The 18,881-nt window shown below is 30.3% G+C and overlaps 1 protein-coding gene across 17 annotated transcripts in view; it reads right to left on the reverse strand.

The window, feature by feature from the left end:
* LOC116777265 (coiled-coil domain-containing protein CG32809) overlaps positions 1-18,881 on the reverse strand; it is a 132,353-nt gene that overhangs the window by 107,170 nt on the left and 6,302 nt on the right. For 2 of the 17 annotated variants that reach the window (XM_032670713.2, XM_061526386.1), the window contains exon 1: positions 3,232-3,393. The exons of the other annotated variants lie outside the window; for them this stretch is intronic. The gene's annotated coding sequence lies outside the window, so the exon portion shown is untranslated. Of the gene's footprint in view, positions 1-3,231; positions 3,394-18,881 lie in introns of those variants that run through there. 17 annotated transcript variants of the gene reach the window in all.

The raw sequence follows: 18,881 nt of genomic DNA on the forward strand, positions 1-18,881 counted from the left end.
AGTAATTGGAAAAACATTTCGATATTCGGTATTACAAAAATATTTCAAAAGAGTTTATGATGGTGTAATAAACATATATATATATATATATATATATATATATATATATATATATATATAATGATACATACATATTTTATTTCTACTTTGCGATGATTCTATTTATAATAGTAAGAATATATTTTTTGACATACATACATATATATTATCAGAAAGATGATTTTAATCATTTGGACAGTGTATTAGCAGACTAAGTCATATAATTTCCATATATTTTTTTTGAGCAAATGTTTCACAGAACAATAAAGTTCAAAGATTGGATCTCGTTAGAAAGAATCCAAATAACTAAATGGTATCTATGGATGTCAATATATATATATATATATTGACAAGTATTTCTTCTTAGATCCGTTAAAGCAATTTACTTTTTTCATAGTTCCTTCGTACAAAAGTGAAGCAAACAAGATAGTAAATTTCTATTTTATTTCTGCTATTAGATGAATCGTTTTTTTCTATTTATTTTAAGTCAAGTCTTAATGTCAGTTTCTATAAGAAGAACACAATAGCATTAAAGTGCATTCGACTTTATTCTTCTTAAAATAAATAGAAAGTCCTGCCATTCTTACTTTTCTATCTTAAGTAACAAACGTAAAAGTTTTTGAAGTATTGTAGTTGAATTTATCTTTTGAACTTTTATTATTTCTGAGTCTGATAACTTTTCATTCTATCAACTTGTTTTTTAAAATTAATATTAGATGTATTTTCATTTATAGTGTCTGAGTTAAAAGTTTTTATAAAATTTATTCATTGCATATTTATTGTGTGTTATGTAATAATATCAAAAAATATAATAAATTGTGACATTTCAATTCAAGAGGGAAATTAAAACCATGTATATTGTTAGCGAAAAAGTATAAGGAAAGATAGATTGTTTTTTATATGAATTATTTCTGCTCTTATTATTTAAACAGAATTGAATCCTTGATGGACATATCTTGACCTAACATTGGCGTCTGTTTTAATATTTCCTACAAATGTTAGTAAAAATATTTTATTACATTTTTTATTCACGCTTTTTGAATTTTACTTTATGTACTTCTGTACATTGAGCCCCAGTTGACAATCAAGAACGCTTGAAATATTTTAGAGGAACAAAATCTTCTCCGTTTCATGTGATAGGCCTTTGAACTCATAGACCATTATGTTACAATTTTTATATTATGCCAAATAGACATATTAAATTAGGACAAAACTATTTCCTAATTCTAGCTGGATTGCTAAATAGTTTTGGATATTTATAAAAGGACGCATTTTAAACCCGTATCTTTTAAAAAAAATTATACGAGAACTCATTAAACAATAAACTTTAATACAAAAAATTGTTTAACGTATTGTTAACATACTTTTCAATGATATATTATTTTTAATCCCTCTGTATATCTGTATGGTTGTTGCGATGCATGAAATTTTGTATTTCATATTTTTTATGTACAAATGTCTAGAATAAGTACAAATGCAATTGTTAAAACATATCGATGTATTTAATTTATGATGAGACGTGTTAAAAAAATGCCATACATTTCGATAATGCTTATTTCATGTTTGCCAATCCAGATTTCCATGTGGCATATCGTATCATATCGTATCGTATCATATCGCTTTGTGGTCAACAAGCTGGTGCTTGAAGCGCTCTAATACCAAACATCATTCAGCTACGAGAGCACTAAATAAATGCTATTTGGGGAGCTGCACCATTTCATGACAACTGTTCGTTGCTAGCATCGATGTTACACTATTCGTTATGTATTGCCTCTATAAACTTATTTGTGGTACTCTTAACCTAATTACGGAATCGGGGCTTAGTTTTAAATATTATTTTAAGATCGCGCAGTACAAATACGGGTGACCCAAAATTTGCTTTTACACATACATAAAAATAAAACTGTAGCATTGATCGCTTCTCTGGCCGGAATTGTTTGTTTCTCAACAAAGTCGTTAACCTTTTTAAGCAGAAACTTATAAAAATGTACATATATCTATATATATAAATGTACATATTTTTTTTTGTACTAATTTTATGTCGAGTATTTGTCGAAAAATTAAGCCAAATACCAATTTCCATACTTTACTTTTACGAGAATTTCGTACAATATTATCATGTCGTTAGTGTTAAGTAATTGATCATATTTTTATCTTCATAAATCTGTCACATATTTTTATTATATTTTGAACCTTATTGAAATTACATGAAGAAACATATTTTTAATTTTTAATTTATTTATTGTTTCAGAAATCTGATATCGCTTCACTGGAATAGATATCGTCACGTCAAATTTTTTTTATTGACAATCCCGAAGTTTTACAAATAGCATGTTCTATATATATATTTTGGCTTAATAATATATACATTTTTTTAGTAAAATTGTTTAGAGTTTAAGCTTAGCAGCCAGTAAATATAAAAAGGTTTTAATCAGAAAGAATTGTGACACATTAGTGAAATGTGTTGTGACAATTATTGCGAAGCATTAGACAGTATTGTTTTGACTTGTCGTAATTAATTCTTATAAAGTATTTATCTAATTAAGCTCAAGATATTTGCAGTCGAGCTCAAACTTCATTGTTAAACCGATATTACTCAAAAATTCATTTATAAACAAACCAAAATACGTACGTTTCTGATAAATATTCATTACATACCTAAAATCCACATCTTAGTTCTACAGCAATACATACAAATCGATAACGTATGTTTTGATTGGATGTTGATAAAGCACTACGCTGTAACGTAAACATAAATAAGTCACATGATAGCCTGAAACATGAATGAATGTTGTCGTAGCCAAATGGTTCATTGAAAATTGAACTCAATTTCAATCACACTAGAAATTCTTTTACAACATCAGGGTTTTACATCAAATGCTAGATATAACTAACAGATGGACATAGTAATACATAGCACTAAGGTCTAAATTTGCATATAAATATTTATATTCATAGAAATATATCCCTTAAAATTTGCTAGACAACGCGCAGAATCGAGGGGATGCGCCGCCGATAGTGCGGGGGGGAACGTTTTGACGGAGTAATATGTCACGTGGCGGGTTCGCGCCAACGGACTCCTTAGCGTAAGTGGCCATGAACCACACCCCAATGCCATCACAGAAAATAAACAATACATATTAGAAGTCGCTTCTAAGACGAAAATATCAATCTTGCCTTAATTCAGTGTACCTAAAGTATTGTTGGTGTTTGTTATCACAGTGATTGGTGTATGGAAGCCGGTAGGTCGTCGTCCGCGCACTGCCGGTGCGATCGCGACGTTGGGGACGCCGTCTGCGTCCTCGGACGCCCTCTTTAAAACTGAACACACTGTTTTTACTATACGTAGTGGTGGTTAGGTTGGGCCTGTTGCGCGGCGAGTGCGGTTCCGCACATGCGCTTCGTAAGTTTTCTGCGATCGATGCGGCCATCAACCTTGCGCTGTAGTATTATCATCAACTGGCGCCATCTACAACCCTAAAGACAGTATAAATTTTGATTCCACGCAAGAGCGAAACGCCACGCTATCGAACGGCGATAAAACGATCCATTCCTCGCGCCCGGCGCGATCACAGTAAGCGTTCCTGCAATTTAAGATATGGAGACTTACATGAATATTTCCCTTTACAAATAATATTGCTTTTACTTATAACAGTTTAATATGTAACCGTCAATGCCTTTTGAGTAAATTATATATAACTTTAATAATGTAGGAAAATCGAAAACAAAAAAACTTATCAACAGTCAAAAGCTATATTTTTTTTTACTTTTACAAATTTTGAAGCATTAAAAGTTTCATAAAGCGTAAACTTCAAATGTGGCATTCAACTGAGCCACAGCGGCGTGCCGTTCGCGTAACCGAGACTTGGAACGGTTGGAATTGCTTTTTTTTACTGCTTGCAATTTTTCGCTTGCCGCTAAGTCCTGGCGTTCCAGCATCCCGGATTTAAATAAGTGCAGAATAACTTTGTACTATATTTGAACGTATTGTTTATAAACAATATATATTTATATCAGACTAGTATCGACGCTATTATTATAAAAGTTTTATTTTTTTTTTTATGTTAAATAAAAATAGTTATAATCATATCAATTTATATGTAACTTACTAAAACGGTCTTTAATTTTAAAATAAATGTATAGATAATAAAAAAATATTAATATTTTTTTTTACGTTTAAGCTTTTTGCTTTCAAAAACGAATTATTAATTTATTGAACGAGTATAAAGTGTATATGATAAGATATTTGAAACACAAAATTGTGTAAGACATTTTTTCCAATGTTTAATGTATTGACAGAATTACAATTGAAAGTTACGTAATAATGTCATAGTGCTGGATAAAGTTTATGTAACTTCACTGAAACTTTAGAATGTGAGAAAATTCTGTACGTATCTGTCATGTTTTATATACATAAATAGAAACGAAGCGTCCGTAAAAAGTTTACATATCAAAACAAACCCTTTAACAAGTTTTGAGAACATAAAAAAAAAATGTAATTACGATGGGATTGAAATTTCAAATAATTTTATTACTCTTAGTCTTTAACTTTTAACATGACCGCATCTGTCATTATAAAAATGTAAAAAAAAAATGTATAATAAAAAATATTTCTCCATAAATTCGGACACGAACAGGTTGCAATATAATATAAAATACAACAAATTAGTATGCTTTATAAGGGCGTCGGGGTTATTTTTGGTGAGATTTTCACCTCTCATATTTCACCCCTTCATCCGATACTAAAATATTTACGCAGGACCAATTTGACGACTCTTTCAAATTGAAAAAGAATAATCAAAGCGCTTAATAAATAAAAATGTTATTTACGTAAAAAATATATACAGAATGTATTATTGACAATTGTTAATATCAGTTTAAAACATTAAATTGCACATTAAATTAATAAAGGAGCTAAATTTATTTGGAAATATGTTTTTAACAGTAATTTAATGTTGAGATAATATTTTCACTAAAAATTTAAATATGAAAATATATACTGAAAAATTCAGAAAGACGAGCAGGATTCGAACCTGCAACCTCAAAAATATGTCGTTCCAGTAATGTTTTTTCTTTCCATAGTTACTAATTTAAGTTTAAATTTTGTTCGTTCAAACGTAACTCTTTTATTTTAATAAATATTTTATTCTTAAAATGAAATTGACGTCTAACTTGCGCACGGCAAAGGAATACTTTGAAGGTCGACCAAAGCCAAAGCTAAAACCACAACAAAAGGGCGTAATAAATATAGATTACGAACACAGCAAACGTTGCTTCTTTTTAGTTTGATGATAAGCGCAGATTTTGGAAGTTAACTTCCCCGTAAAACCTAGTAACAAACACAAAAATTCATTAAATTGAACAACATATACGATGGTGTTCAATTTAATGAATTTTTTAAAACACACCTGGGACCCCGTTCTTAAAAATATAAAATCCCATGTCCATAACCACACCGCAGGAACTCAAGACACCGTGAGCGCATTCTGCCGGCATCCAGAGCGGTACGCCAGAAAATTAAGAAATCGATGGCGGTAGATGATAAATAACAAGGACCAACTGACAGACATTCACACCTCGTCTGCCCGTGATCACGGTTGCTGCAAAGTAACCGAAACGTCGGGATTATGTAGTTTTTAAATAATAAAATCAGCGTAGTAAATCCGAATAACACTAGTTTCATTTAAATGAATACTCGCGAACATATACGATATTTCAAAAATCACATAACAAAAATTTTAAAAGGTATTCAAGTTGATTTTTATAGTGAATTATGGCTCCTTCTTATATGTTGGTATATCTATATCAATCTGCCACTTAGTACCGAGTGTTCCCAGTCTCATATAGCAATCATTAACATGTAAGTAAATTCAAACGACAAAAGTAATCAAATTTACGTTGAGCGTTAGAGCAAAGTTTCCCGTTGGCTGTTAATGTTTGCCAGAGAGCTGTGAAATCCAAACACCCCCCCCCCCCCTTTCTCTGACTTTGATGCTAATATTTGTAGAGTTGGAAAGATCGAAATTAGTTAATCAAAATATATTTTTAAAACTCTCTCCTCGCACGAAAAATATGCGGACGCATGGACTGAATTATTTCATTTCTCAAAATAATTCCATATTAACGTAATCTTAAATAGAATATAAACATTAAGCGATTTATCCTACGAAATTAAGCCATTTTACGTATATAATAATGGTTAGTAGTTGTTAAAATTTAACTGAATTAATAATAATATGCACTTAATTGTTTGTAGACTATTTTTTTTAAGGGCATGTCAAAACTTTTTTTAAACTTAATATTGTAAGTTACTAATGCACGTTGCATTTACAAAGCATAATATGGACTTTATCAAATTAATGAAGACGCTATTGTCGCTTTAACAAACAATTTCAGGCGAGATAACCTTTATTCAATAAGCTCTCTTTGCGTTGAATTCTTCAGCCGATTTTCATTAGGGAAAATTGCAATCTAAAGTTGGAAGCCAAGTTCTGACCTATATACTAAAGTGGGAAAATTTTCATTTAGGTGGTTTTAATAGATCTTGTTCGTGCTTTATATCCTCAATTTATATTATAAAAAGGGTGTTTTATATAGACACATAGTTAGGGTTTAAGTAAGGTTAACCTGACATCGGTTCCATCCCTTACAAGGCTAAGGCTAATAATACCGTATTGTCTTCCTCTCTTTGAAACAACCACGACTGTTTTATTTTAAAAGCCTGTATTATAAGTTTTAATTTTACTAGCGTTTTTTATCACAGAACACAAATTTTGATGCCAATTTAACTGACACCCTTTATTAATGCCCTCATTGAATATATTTGTCAAGCGCAATAAAGTTTTGTAGGACTCGGTATAGCTAATAGCTGCATACCTTAAGTTATCTTGTTATATTTATAAAAAAAGCCATTCATTTAAATTGTACGGTGTAAATTATTCAAGAAATTTTCGAAACATAGATGTGTATAATCATTAAAACATGCAATTATTTGACACGGAACACCATAAATTAAATACAGATGTTTGAATGACGACTTCCTTACTATAAATAGAAACGCTAGCCATGACCTCGACTAGTTACTGGAAAATGCGTTCACATTTGCTACTATTAAAAATTTCTCTCATATCCAACAATATTTACAAACAGTTTCAATGTCAGACCGTATAAAATGTCACATTGAGAAGTGACGTTAATGTTGGCGTGTTTTAAATTTATTAAATCATGGCTACGCACATTGTATCATGCATCAATAATACTCGTTAATATTACGAATAATAAATTTAATACCGTTCCATACGACGCGGTGAGATAACCGCAGAGCATAATCTCGTTAAATTCGGATTTTCACTCGGTTGATATTTCCAACTTTCATCCGAAGCTGTTCTACTAATCCGTACGTTCTCTGTGAATATGCACGGTGATATTTATCTGAATCGATCAAATTAAAAAGTTTTCTCGCGTAAAAATAGATAAGGAGCTTCCATTACAAGGCTTCTATCTAGTCTTCCTGAAATAACGGTTTACGTGAAGTAACCTTATTAGCGGGTTGACGATAGTTTGTGACACGTTCGAAAAAATAGATTTTTTTATTGCATACACGTGAAAAATCGTAGATTATTATTTCGTTTTATACCATGTAAATATTATTTTAAAAAAGGAAAAACAATAATAGAAAATATTTTATAACTGACACGATTACAATATAAATGTATAATTTTATCTATGCCATTCTCTTCCAACCTCACAAATAATCTCTTTATGTTAAAGTCCTTGATTTTTTAGTTGCTATACATAAAATCTTAAATTACAGCCCTGAAATATTACATATGTTATTATTAATAAATTATTATTATTAATACATTAAAGTATTATTTAAGCAAAGTGACATTACGTAGTTTATAAACAGTAACGCCTGTCAAGAAATCTAAATAGAAAAGTACTGACATATAATATGTAACAAAATATATTATAAACGCCTTTGTTCTGTTCGACAAACTCCATCGTATTTCCTCCACACAGTACTCAAGATTATATATAAATCGTCCAACAAATAAAAATTTAACATTGGCAATATATTTCATGATTTCAGTATGTATGAAGCCATAGCATTGAAAAAAAAAAGTTTTACGCTTATCATATTTTAAAGAGATCTACATTTAGTAGGTTATTAAATGAGGAGTAACTTGGAAACCTAAACCCAACTACTTAGAAAATTCTTCAGTGTAGAGTTATAAAAAAGAGGAATTCTAAAGCAGGAATCCGGAAACTAAGGAGTAGGTATATATTCGTTAGATCCGATTTATTTTTGGCTGAAATAAATATTGAAATGTATCTATTTAATTTTATTGGATGCATCGATCAGTTTGTATATGCCTTTGAGAGGATTTACGTTTATGACCTAAAGAGATTAGTCTGTACTAGAGCTTGCTTAATTAGAGCTGGAGGCAGTCTAAACACCCTTTGAGGATTTGAGTCATTCAAGTTGGATTATGTCTAAATTATTTCACTAAGACGTATAGAATAAACGGATGTTATAGAATCGAAATTTCGTAGAAGCCTTGTGGTGATGCTGAGTTAAAATAGAGTACAGTCCTTGGGGAAATTTATTGAGTGCTTTAGCTTCTTGTCTAATAAATTTGGTCTACTAAATCGTATAACATTAACAAGATTAATACATGAATCAAAATATATTGATAAATATAAAAAATACCAAATATATATATTTTATGTTATTCATCATTCAGCCGATAGACGTTAAATTTTTTGTCAAAATCTTGCACAGTTAATTAAAACACAGAAACAAGGAATGATTCCGTGGCCTAGCCAAACTAAATATTACTAAATTTGCCATTATTATAAAAAAAAATCTATAATAAGAAAGTTTTTGTCATTTGAACTTTAAGCAAAACAAAACCTAGTCGGAAAATAAAACTACTTATACATATATTTTACCTATAGTTGATATATATGTATTATACATAATTGTCAAAGCTATAAGAATAGATACCTAAATATTTAAAATACAAACTATTTAAAATGTTTGAATAATCACCATCCTTTCAAGAACATACATTGGTCACGGCACACTTAAAAGCGTTCCCCAAAGATTACGTCCCGGACTTGTGAGCAAAATGTAAGATATTGATAAAGCCTCGCCCTATGTAGTCTGCGAAGGCTGTGAATCTATGCAATAAGTCACATAACGTCTAACATACATCAGAGCTCGTGAGACGATCCCCTAATAAATATACATCAAATATAATGCACACACTTACAACAACCTCATTCAAACATAATTTGAATTTGAATTTTAGTAAATGATATACAACTAAATAAACAAAAACAGAAAGAGTATAATTTTGTTCTCATTAAATTTGATTACGGTTAGAGTAAGTAACATAAATGTTTCATTTAATTACATGAATTATCAGAACAATTTATTCAAGAGCCTTTGATCAAACTTGATTTTAAATTAAAACTATTTTTGTCAAATGGTTTGAATTCGCGGAAATACTGTGCCAGGGCTCGGAGGGTGCAAGCTTGTAAATGCTTAAGTCCACTTCTATTAGAGTAGATTTCTCAAATAAAATTCTCCTTACATTTTGTGGTAAATTTTTAAATAAATAATTCTTGTTACTAAAACTATATTATTTATTCAAGTTCAAAAGAAGAAACGGCATACGTTTAAGCATTACAAATTTGAATATTACATAATCTGGTGGTCTTTTAAACGTATGCCAGAATATTTTATTGTTACGTATGAATTTCTTTTTCCTTCTAAACTAATGTAAAAATTATAAACTATAACATTATCTTCTTATTAAGTTCTGAATCCATCCCAGATTTGATATATCCTACACAACAGGGCGCACGGTATATCAGGAGTTATTGGCACACCATATTTTCATGACATTTTATAAATTGCTTCGAAACTTATCGGAACAGTAATTTATGTGTGCATGAAAATAATTATTCTTATAACTGATTGTCATCAAACAGAATATTCTTTCATTTGATTGGATATAATTCTAATGAATCGAATTCACAGCCCTGTTAATTATTAAGTTATAATAAATCTTAACTTACTAAATCAAAAAGATTATTTGACAAACAAGATCATACTTATATTTTACTTACCCCGAGAAATATTTATAATTTTATCTACAGAAGTACGACTCAGCATATAAAAACTCCGTAGAATTATTGTATGCAGCCTTACAATAAAACCTAAAACCATATGCACTCAATTGTATTGTAGTTCAAAATCCCGATTAACATCCACGTTTCATTAGCACAAAGCTTCATTAAGCGAGGTTTTTTAATCTTAAAACTTCGGGAGATCGATAAGCTCTGTATAGATTAAGGCTCGGATTGTTGGATGTAAATTAACTTTAGCTCAAATTAAAAACCTCATTAAAAAGTAAGCGACCGCGGAATGTTGTAATGAAAATGACAATTAATTTTCAATAATGATATTTTTTTGATTGATCGATTGAAATGCATGGTTTGCTATCATACGCTTGATGGATAATAGAATAGAAAAATAATGAACAATTTATTTAATAAAAACAAACTACTTTCATAATAAATTGGCAATAACAAATGTATATCATAATAACACAGATGTTATAGAAGAGAAATCCATTTTCCATCACATGCGTAGATTTCTCTCGGTAGAATCTCTTAGCTCAATCTGACCTCGCCTATTTTTCCCTAGATATCTTTTATCAAGTCTACAACTGCTTTGTGCTCTGTGATAGCTATCTCGAGCTTCACGTTAGAAGATAAAAATGGTATCAAGAATCAACATTTTCCAACATTTATTGGTTGTTCATTTTTCTTATTTGGTGCAATTACATTTGTGAATTTTTTATACTGTTTTGCAGATATATTTATATATATATAATCAAAAATATTTGATGACTTTATTCAAAATTTGATACCATTGACTTCTTTTAACACAGTTTTGCGAATGACGACTCTGGACATTCTTTAAAATGATACCTGTCATATTTAAGTATAAATACATTCAGCATGTTTCCATAACAAAAAAATAAATAAATAAATAAATGGAAGGCTCGAATTAATATTGAAATACTAATACGGAACAGTTACTACGTCTAGGAATATCTAGATCACACGTAGAACACAAATATGCATGACAAATTTTGCTCCATTCCCGATATATATTTTATGAACATGACATTTAGCCGCAGGATATTATATAGTATATGTAACACTTGACATACGTATCAGCTGTTACACTATATATTACGACAACGTCATATCCATTATACAGTATTGCTATTAACAATACCAGTTGCAAGCCGATACATAAGCCGATAAATATTCTTACATTTTTTTTAAATATTCGTTACAAAGGTAGACAGAGTTTTAATTTTCGTGAAAAAATTTTATTTGTTGTTTTATGTTTTTTTTTCACATTAAGTTGCATAATTTGTTACTACAACTGGACCAGAGTTATAATATATGAAAAACAGTTAACGCTCCGTATAAAGAGCTTGGGGTAAGCGTACATTATGTTAATAAGATATTATGAAGTCACTCGATTCGTGCTATTAATTTTTTTCTTCTTTCGTAATTTCTAAAGCACATTCCCTTAAAGGGCCGCCCTTTGTAGAGCCGCTACGCATGATTCCGTTACTTACAAAATATTTATAAGAAACTTATAATATCAATGATTATTTTCTACAAAATTGTACGATCTTTGTTTTATGGTGACTTTGAAATTTAATTTCAATAATAATTGAAATATTTGTATTCTAATGATACGTAAATAAGAGAAAGTATATAAAGTTTATTCTTGAAAGAATCGAAGGAAATCAAATCAATATCGTCCATTTGATACAGGAGCAAGTAATATCGGCGTTTAGCAACGCAATAGAAAACTTCCTCAAGCGTGCTCGTGTGTAGAATGAAAAAGACTTAACGCTCTCTCACGAGGTAGGACTCGCCAGCATAGATTGTAACCCTATCTTCTGTTAATGAACATTCAAAGACGTTGTTCATCTCATACATTTCATATAATTAACGCATTGTACTTATTAGGTAGATTTAATAATATTAAATAAGGTGGCTATACATAGGCCAACGGACAAGTCTCGAATAATAAAATTATAATAAAGTCAGCAACTAGCAGCTAACTAGTTTGTGTGTTGCAACATCACATATTTAATATATTTAAAAGAATTTCTTACGTCAGACGTATTTCTGTTACACAAAAGCATCAGCCAGCCAGTTTATCAAATGTACAACTAATGCTAAAGCTAATATAGTTAACTGCTGTGTATAATAAAAATTAAAGGATTTTCATTGGGCAATTTAACTACTTGGCTGCGTCATGTAGGTAAATGTAATGATTATGTATTCAAATGAGTTTCAATGGCTGGTTCGTACTAGCTAGGAAATTTAAATAAATTTTCTTTTGTTAAAATTTCATACAGCATGTGAAAATTGAGGTACTCAGAAAAAATAATATTATTCGATATTTAGGTCTACATTTAAGATGTTGGTTTAAATCTATTACTTTCAGATTTATCGAGGAAAGGGATAACAACCTGGTTTAAGTTTTTATAAAATGAACTTTAAATATCGTACGAAACATACTACCCACAGCTTGAATGCGATCAACAAATAGTTTATGGAGATAGAAAAAGAAAGGAATAAAAGAAAAAAGAGAATTAGTTCAGCCAGTACTATAATTAAACTTTTAGAATTTTTCTCAAAGTTTAATTATAGTAGTATTTGTGATGCTTTATTTTTATATATCCATTAAATTGTAATACCTCTTATGATAATATATAATAGAAACTGAAAATGTTAACGTTTGCATTCAACAATATTAATGGTTACATATCTACGATGCGATAGACCCAAGAGAACGTTTCGCCCTTGATAAAAAGGGTGGGCATAGGGGAAAAGGATGGGACGGGAAAGGGGACTCCGGCTTTTGTCTAGCTAACTAACCCTGCTAAATTATACCCCAATAGTTGAGCTATATTCGATTACAGTTAAGCGCTCCATCTGAGAGTTTAACAGCGTGAGCTTATATTGATATAGGGTTGCAGAGACAACTACAAGATTCGAGCATTAAAATCTATGTCTGTTTGAACACCTACATGTTTTTTTATCTTTTATATATTAAACTATTTAAAGAGATAATAAAAAACTGTTATGTTATAAAATATTAAAATTGGTCATACCTTATAATGGTAACAGAAATATGAGACTTGTATAACAGAAACTGTGGCATTAACCAATCCCATTTTTCATTCGCCTGCAACAATTATTCATGATGTCGAGCAGTACCGAGATAAAAGCATTAAATTTAACTTTATTTTTTATCTAACTTCTATTAAATAGAAACGTGTAACAGTCGTCAGAATGTTTATAATATTATTTTAACTTAATTCTACTAATGTGTACAAAATGATATTTTATTAGTCCCTCACAGAATTCGTTAAACAAGTTATTACATGGCGCGTTTAAAGTTTCTTAATTAAGCACATTTTCTGCACAAAACACGATGCGGGCGAAATTCATAACTTTAAAATTTGTGAACGTGTATAAAATAAACAAAAATGCCTTCGACTGTTGTTTTATATCAAGATATCACAAGTGGAATTTAATTTGCGTCAGTATGTATGAAATAGTTATTAGTGTTTAAAACCAAAACTTATAAGGAAAACAAATCAAATAGATACTTTTAAAAACAGTAACCTTTGTATGAATAATAAAGACTAAAGTAAAACTAATATTCTCTGACTTAGTACGCGTTTTTTATTATTTTAACTATACACTCAGGACGTTTCGGTTACTTTTCAGCAACCGTGATCACGGGCGGACGAGAACAAAAACCAGTAGTAAACCCGAAAATATTACTTTAATTTAAATAAATGCTCGCGAAAGTCTTAGATCTCTAAATACAAACTAAAGATTTTATATACATGTAATTTTATACAATAAAATATGAAACATTATTAATAAAATGATATCATTCCCTTCCTTTGTGATTCAAAGCTAGATAATATTAAAAGATTGTTTATGCGTCGGTTCTATCAGAAACCATGCATTTAATCCCGGTAACAGACTCATTGTGTTCTGTTACGATGAACACAATGCTTTTGGAGTGGCAGATATTGTTCAGCTTGTTCACTTCGATGTCAAATATATGACTTCCATCGCAAAACAAAAAAAATATACATACTATTTTTCTTACCTCTCAAATAATATAAATTATATATATTTTTTTTTTACTTTTATAACGTATGTGACATGAACATGAATACTCTGTTAACCATCACTAAGAAACAACAACAATGGATTTATCAATACTAACATAATAATAATTAACGTAAGGTTTCTGATGTAAAATTATTTATGAATGTGGATTTTTATTTTACTTTATATTTATATGTATGTTGACTGAATTTTCTCGATCCCTCACTTTTATGATACAAGCTCTCTTACAGCGATATCATAATTCATAATAACAAAACTTGAAGCGAAAACTGTATATATCTTTTTAAGAGTATTGCGAGAACGGACGAACGTGGAATTTAAACCGATCAAATTTTATATGGAGATGTGTGCAAACCTTTTTTTTATATGAAATGTATCACAAATATATTAGATTAACAAAATTTATGATACACGTTATTTGATTTTGTAATACACAGACATAAACATATATATTCGTGAGTTTTTAAACATAATGATATTTCTATTCATCTATTGAACTTGGAATAATCAAAATACTTATGGTCCAGCATCCAGCTTGCCTCGATATCAAGTATAAATGCATAAAATAAAAATGTATATCTCCTAAAGTCAGTCACGTTGGCCGATATGTTCTACATCTATGGAAATTGTCATTGCAATTTCCATATAATCCAGTTTAGTCCAAAATTTTACTATTCATAATCCCGGTAAATGTAAGTGATACTACAATTTTTGGACCGAAAAAACAGTTGTTTTTTTGACTTGACTGCAGCTTTTAGCCTTGATGGCTTTGACAGCTTCACCGAGAGGGAAAAAACCAGTGCACCTTAATTGGTTCCATACCAAATAAGTTTAAGAGAATTAACAGAAAAATCTCCCTAAACATCAGATGAGTGACTTCGCAACTTAATTATTTTATTATAAATTTATCTTTGCAAATAAAACTTAAGAAGTTTATTTACAACAACTTCCATCATTGACAGACGAGAATAGAGCAACCGATACAAAGTATTTTAAACATCAGGATAGAATGTAAAGTAATAAAATCGCGAATTACATACAAAAATCATAGTATTATCAGTTTAAAACTTTTATCTACACGTAGAATTTGTAAGTATAACGATTACGGTTGGTACTCGAGAGTACCAAATCGTGTAACTACGAACAGTTTGTCTGTCACCCTTTATTAATGACTCGTGTTAACGTGAGACATAATCATCATCATCATCAGCCTATCGGAAGCCCACTGCTGAGCATAAGCCTCTTCTCGCATGGAGAAGGTTTGAGCATTAATCGCCACGCTTGCGAGTGGCGTCAGTGGCGTCTAAATACTGTTAGAAAGTACATATGACTATAAAAAATCACATTGGTACTTGCCAGGTTTCGAACCCGCGCCCTCACGCATGAGAGGCGGTCCTTTAACCTCCAGGCCACCATGACACGAGACATGCAAAAATATTACTAATATTTTTTTAGCTACCACAGCTAACCGAAGAATTTAAGTAGTGAAATAGTTCGTAAATTAGAACAAAGTCATTTAATTTAGAATAATTGAGAAATTCATTATCTTATACATCATAACTTTCGACGTCACGCCTTACATTTAATGAATATTCAAACGTTGTACAGTATTCAATATAATGGATACGAAGTAAAGTAGTCCATGTCCATGAGCTAGTGCTCATTAGCTGGGTATATCAAAAAGTTTTTGTAGATTACTTATTCGGGTTATAATCCCTTAGAAAGGTATGAAACGAGTTTCGCTGTCAGTAGAATACAGATTGCAAAAATATAAGATACACACACTAAATTCAGCTAGCGAATATATGCAAAATAGCTTTACAAAACCGCTGTGTGAATTAAGCCTTTGTTTTATACGATGTAAAGAAAATTTTATAATATAGAAGGTTGGTAGAGTGTATCTATTTTAATAAGAGTTATATAAAAGTGCATAATATTCTAAAATTTTCATTTATTATATATACAAAAGCGTGTATGTGTTCGTTAGTATTTAAACTATTATAATGACAGCCGCTGTTTGTAAAATAAATGTCGAAGCTATTCTCCAAAATATTGTAAGTTTGACTGCGTGTTTACTAATATTGTTGTTTGTTTATTTTGATATCTATATTCATGGACTCAATAGTTCAAGTTCACTATCCGTACACATAAATATATAATCAATAGATTAATTTCGAAGCATTTGCCGTAAGTTCCCGAGATTCCCCGAGAATAACCGAACGCAGAACTTTTACCTGTAGTTTAGTGAGCTAGGTATATTGTATATCTAGTTAATTTCACTTTTACTTATGAAGTGTAGATTTCAGTATACTGTATATTATATATAACCAGTTTCGCTTTTACTACAAAAGCGTTAATATCAATATGTAGTGAGATATCAAAACTTACGTTGAATGAATTTATATAGAAGCTCTAACTGTTTTCACTTGGGTTGGACTTTTTAAATTAAATAATAACTTAGCACTCCGAGATATTTAAATCTGGTATTATGGATATTATTATGATAATCGTACATGATATATCAATTTAACTCAACATTTTAGACCCACTCAGTGGAACATAGATTAAAGATTACTAACTTATTAGTCAGTACCATTTCAACAGCGGTTTCGTATTTTGGTATAACCCATTCGTGTATTAATTTGTATCGACCAGTATGTTACAGATTGTATGTAATACAATTTAGGCTTCGGTAAAAATAAATACCACAGCGTTTGAACGGTAGACGTACCTCTGTGATAGGTTATGACGATTGAGGGTGTTAGGGTGGAATTGGGATAGAAGGGTAGAAAAATTTAGGCTCACGGCACTTTCATGTAACAAAATGTAGTAGATACTTTAGCCCTTCAATATTTCAGACAATAACCCTTAAAACTTATCATCATACGGTGCACCTGCTCTTTTGCCATTTATGGCACTTACAAACGTTTGATTTGATAGCATATTTATCCCGCCTAATTTGATGTCCCCGAAAATATTTAAATTCCAATCACGCATTGACGAAATAATCATGTTATATTTATGAGAACCTAAGAAATAATTTCCTTCAATGATGATCAGCACGAAATATTGTTAATGGATATTTTATATTTTAAGCTAAAGTTTATGTTTATACTAAATAATTAAATCGTTAGCTTTTTGTATCGACTATTACATAAACTAATTTAAATAAAGTTACAACGGACGTTTCAAACAAAGAAACAATAATTATTAGAGTGAAAAATATTAACAATAAGCTCATAGAGAAAACACCTGCACGCTATATAGTTAATTAATCCTGTCAATTTTAATACTGGGAATGTAACAAAAGAAACAATGGTAGGAAATTGAATTTTTAATTAAATTCTCGACCGCGCAATATCTTAATTAAAAGTAGTTTTTTTTTGTGTTTTACTTGCTTTAAAAAAAACTGTTCGAGTATTCCATTAAAACGAGTCCACTTCGCTATATCCAGCTTTCCAATTTATTACAACCTACTAACTTAAAACTTAACTTTTTTCTTAAGAAATTACTTTTAGACGTAAATGATTCCTACATTTCTGTAATTGCCTTTTAAAACTTTTAAGTATATACGTCACTCAAGAGCTTTGAATTAAAAGTTTTTCAATCCAGCACTATTACCGCGAAGGCAGCAATTCCACTTTTTTAAATTCTGACGTACCCATTGACACCCGAGCCAAAGAGACGAAACTAACTCATTGCAAATAGCTGCATTTCACTTTTTAGACTTTTGACACTTGAAGCCAAGTCAGTATCTGAAAATTCTTAATTTAAAACTTTAATATCATACTGGCGCCTAAACGTACTACAGATATAAACTTTTTTGATGATGGAAATAATTTAAATTTAGTTAAAGATAGTATTTAGTTAAAAGAATCAATTTATTTCTACAGATGACGTCTTATATGTATGTAGTTTGTACTATAAGAAAAACTGTATCCCTGTTCGTGTATATTTTTATGAACGGTATGTAACTTTAATTTTTTCGTCAATTTATTCTACTAATACACTAAAAAGGTACGAGTTAAACATTATTATATGAATTATGAAATGATTAACTCAATTTAATATAAGTAATGGTATGGGAGCGCTCCAGTAGAAAATAAATATAAAGTGTCCTTTACACATGGTTCGTATTGTTCGAATATGGGTAACCATTCACGACAGCCAAGTAACCTTAAATATATAAAACTAGAAAATACTATTACGAGCTCAAATTTTTTTCTTTATGCAAAAACAGAATAGGTGGAAGTAATTTTAACACACAATCTGCAAATGTAGCTTTCAAACGAGTTTCAAGTCAACCCTCAATCATCGTTATCTATTAACGTGCATTATGCGAACGAATTACTGAACCATGTTTTATGAATGAAACATGTGGTGTCCAAACAGAGCTATATAGAGCTGTTCAAGTTTACGTTTCCCCGATTTTATACGGATGAAACCGAACGCATTCGTTTAAACTCGTTACGCATCGGGTAAGTTCGGGTCTGGGGCTTTGTGGTCGTGAAAACTCGTTATTAATGAAGTGAATGACGTGCCTTCCTTTCAGCCATACGTTATTTCATGTGAAATTA

The sequence above is a fragment of the Danaus plexippus genome, chromosome Z, assembly GCF_018135715.1.
Source record: "Danaus plexippus chromosome Z, MEX_DaPlex, whole genome shotgun sequence".
Lineage (NCBI taxonomy): Eukaryota > Metazoa > Arthropoda > Insecta > Lepidoptera > Nymphalidae > Danaus > Danaus plexippus.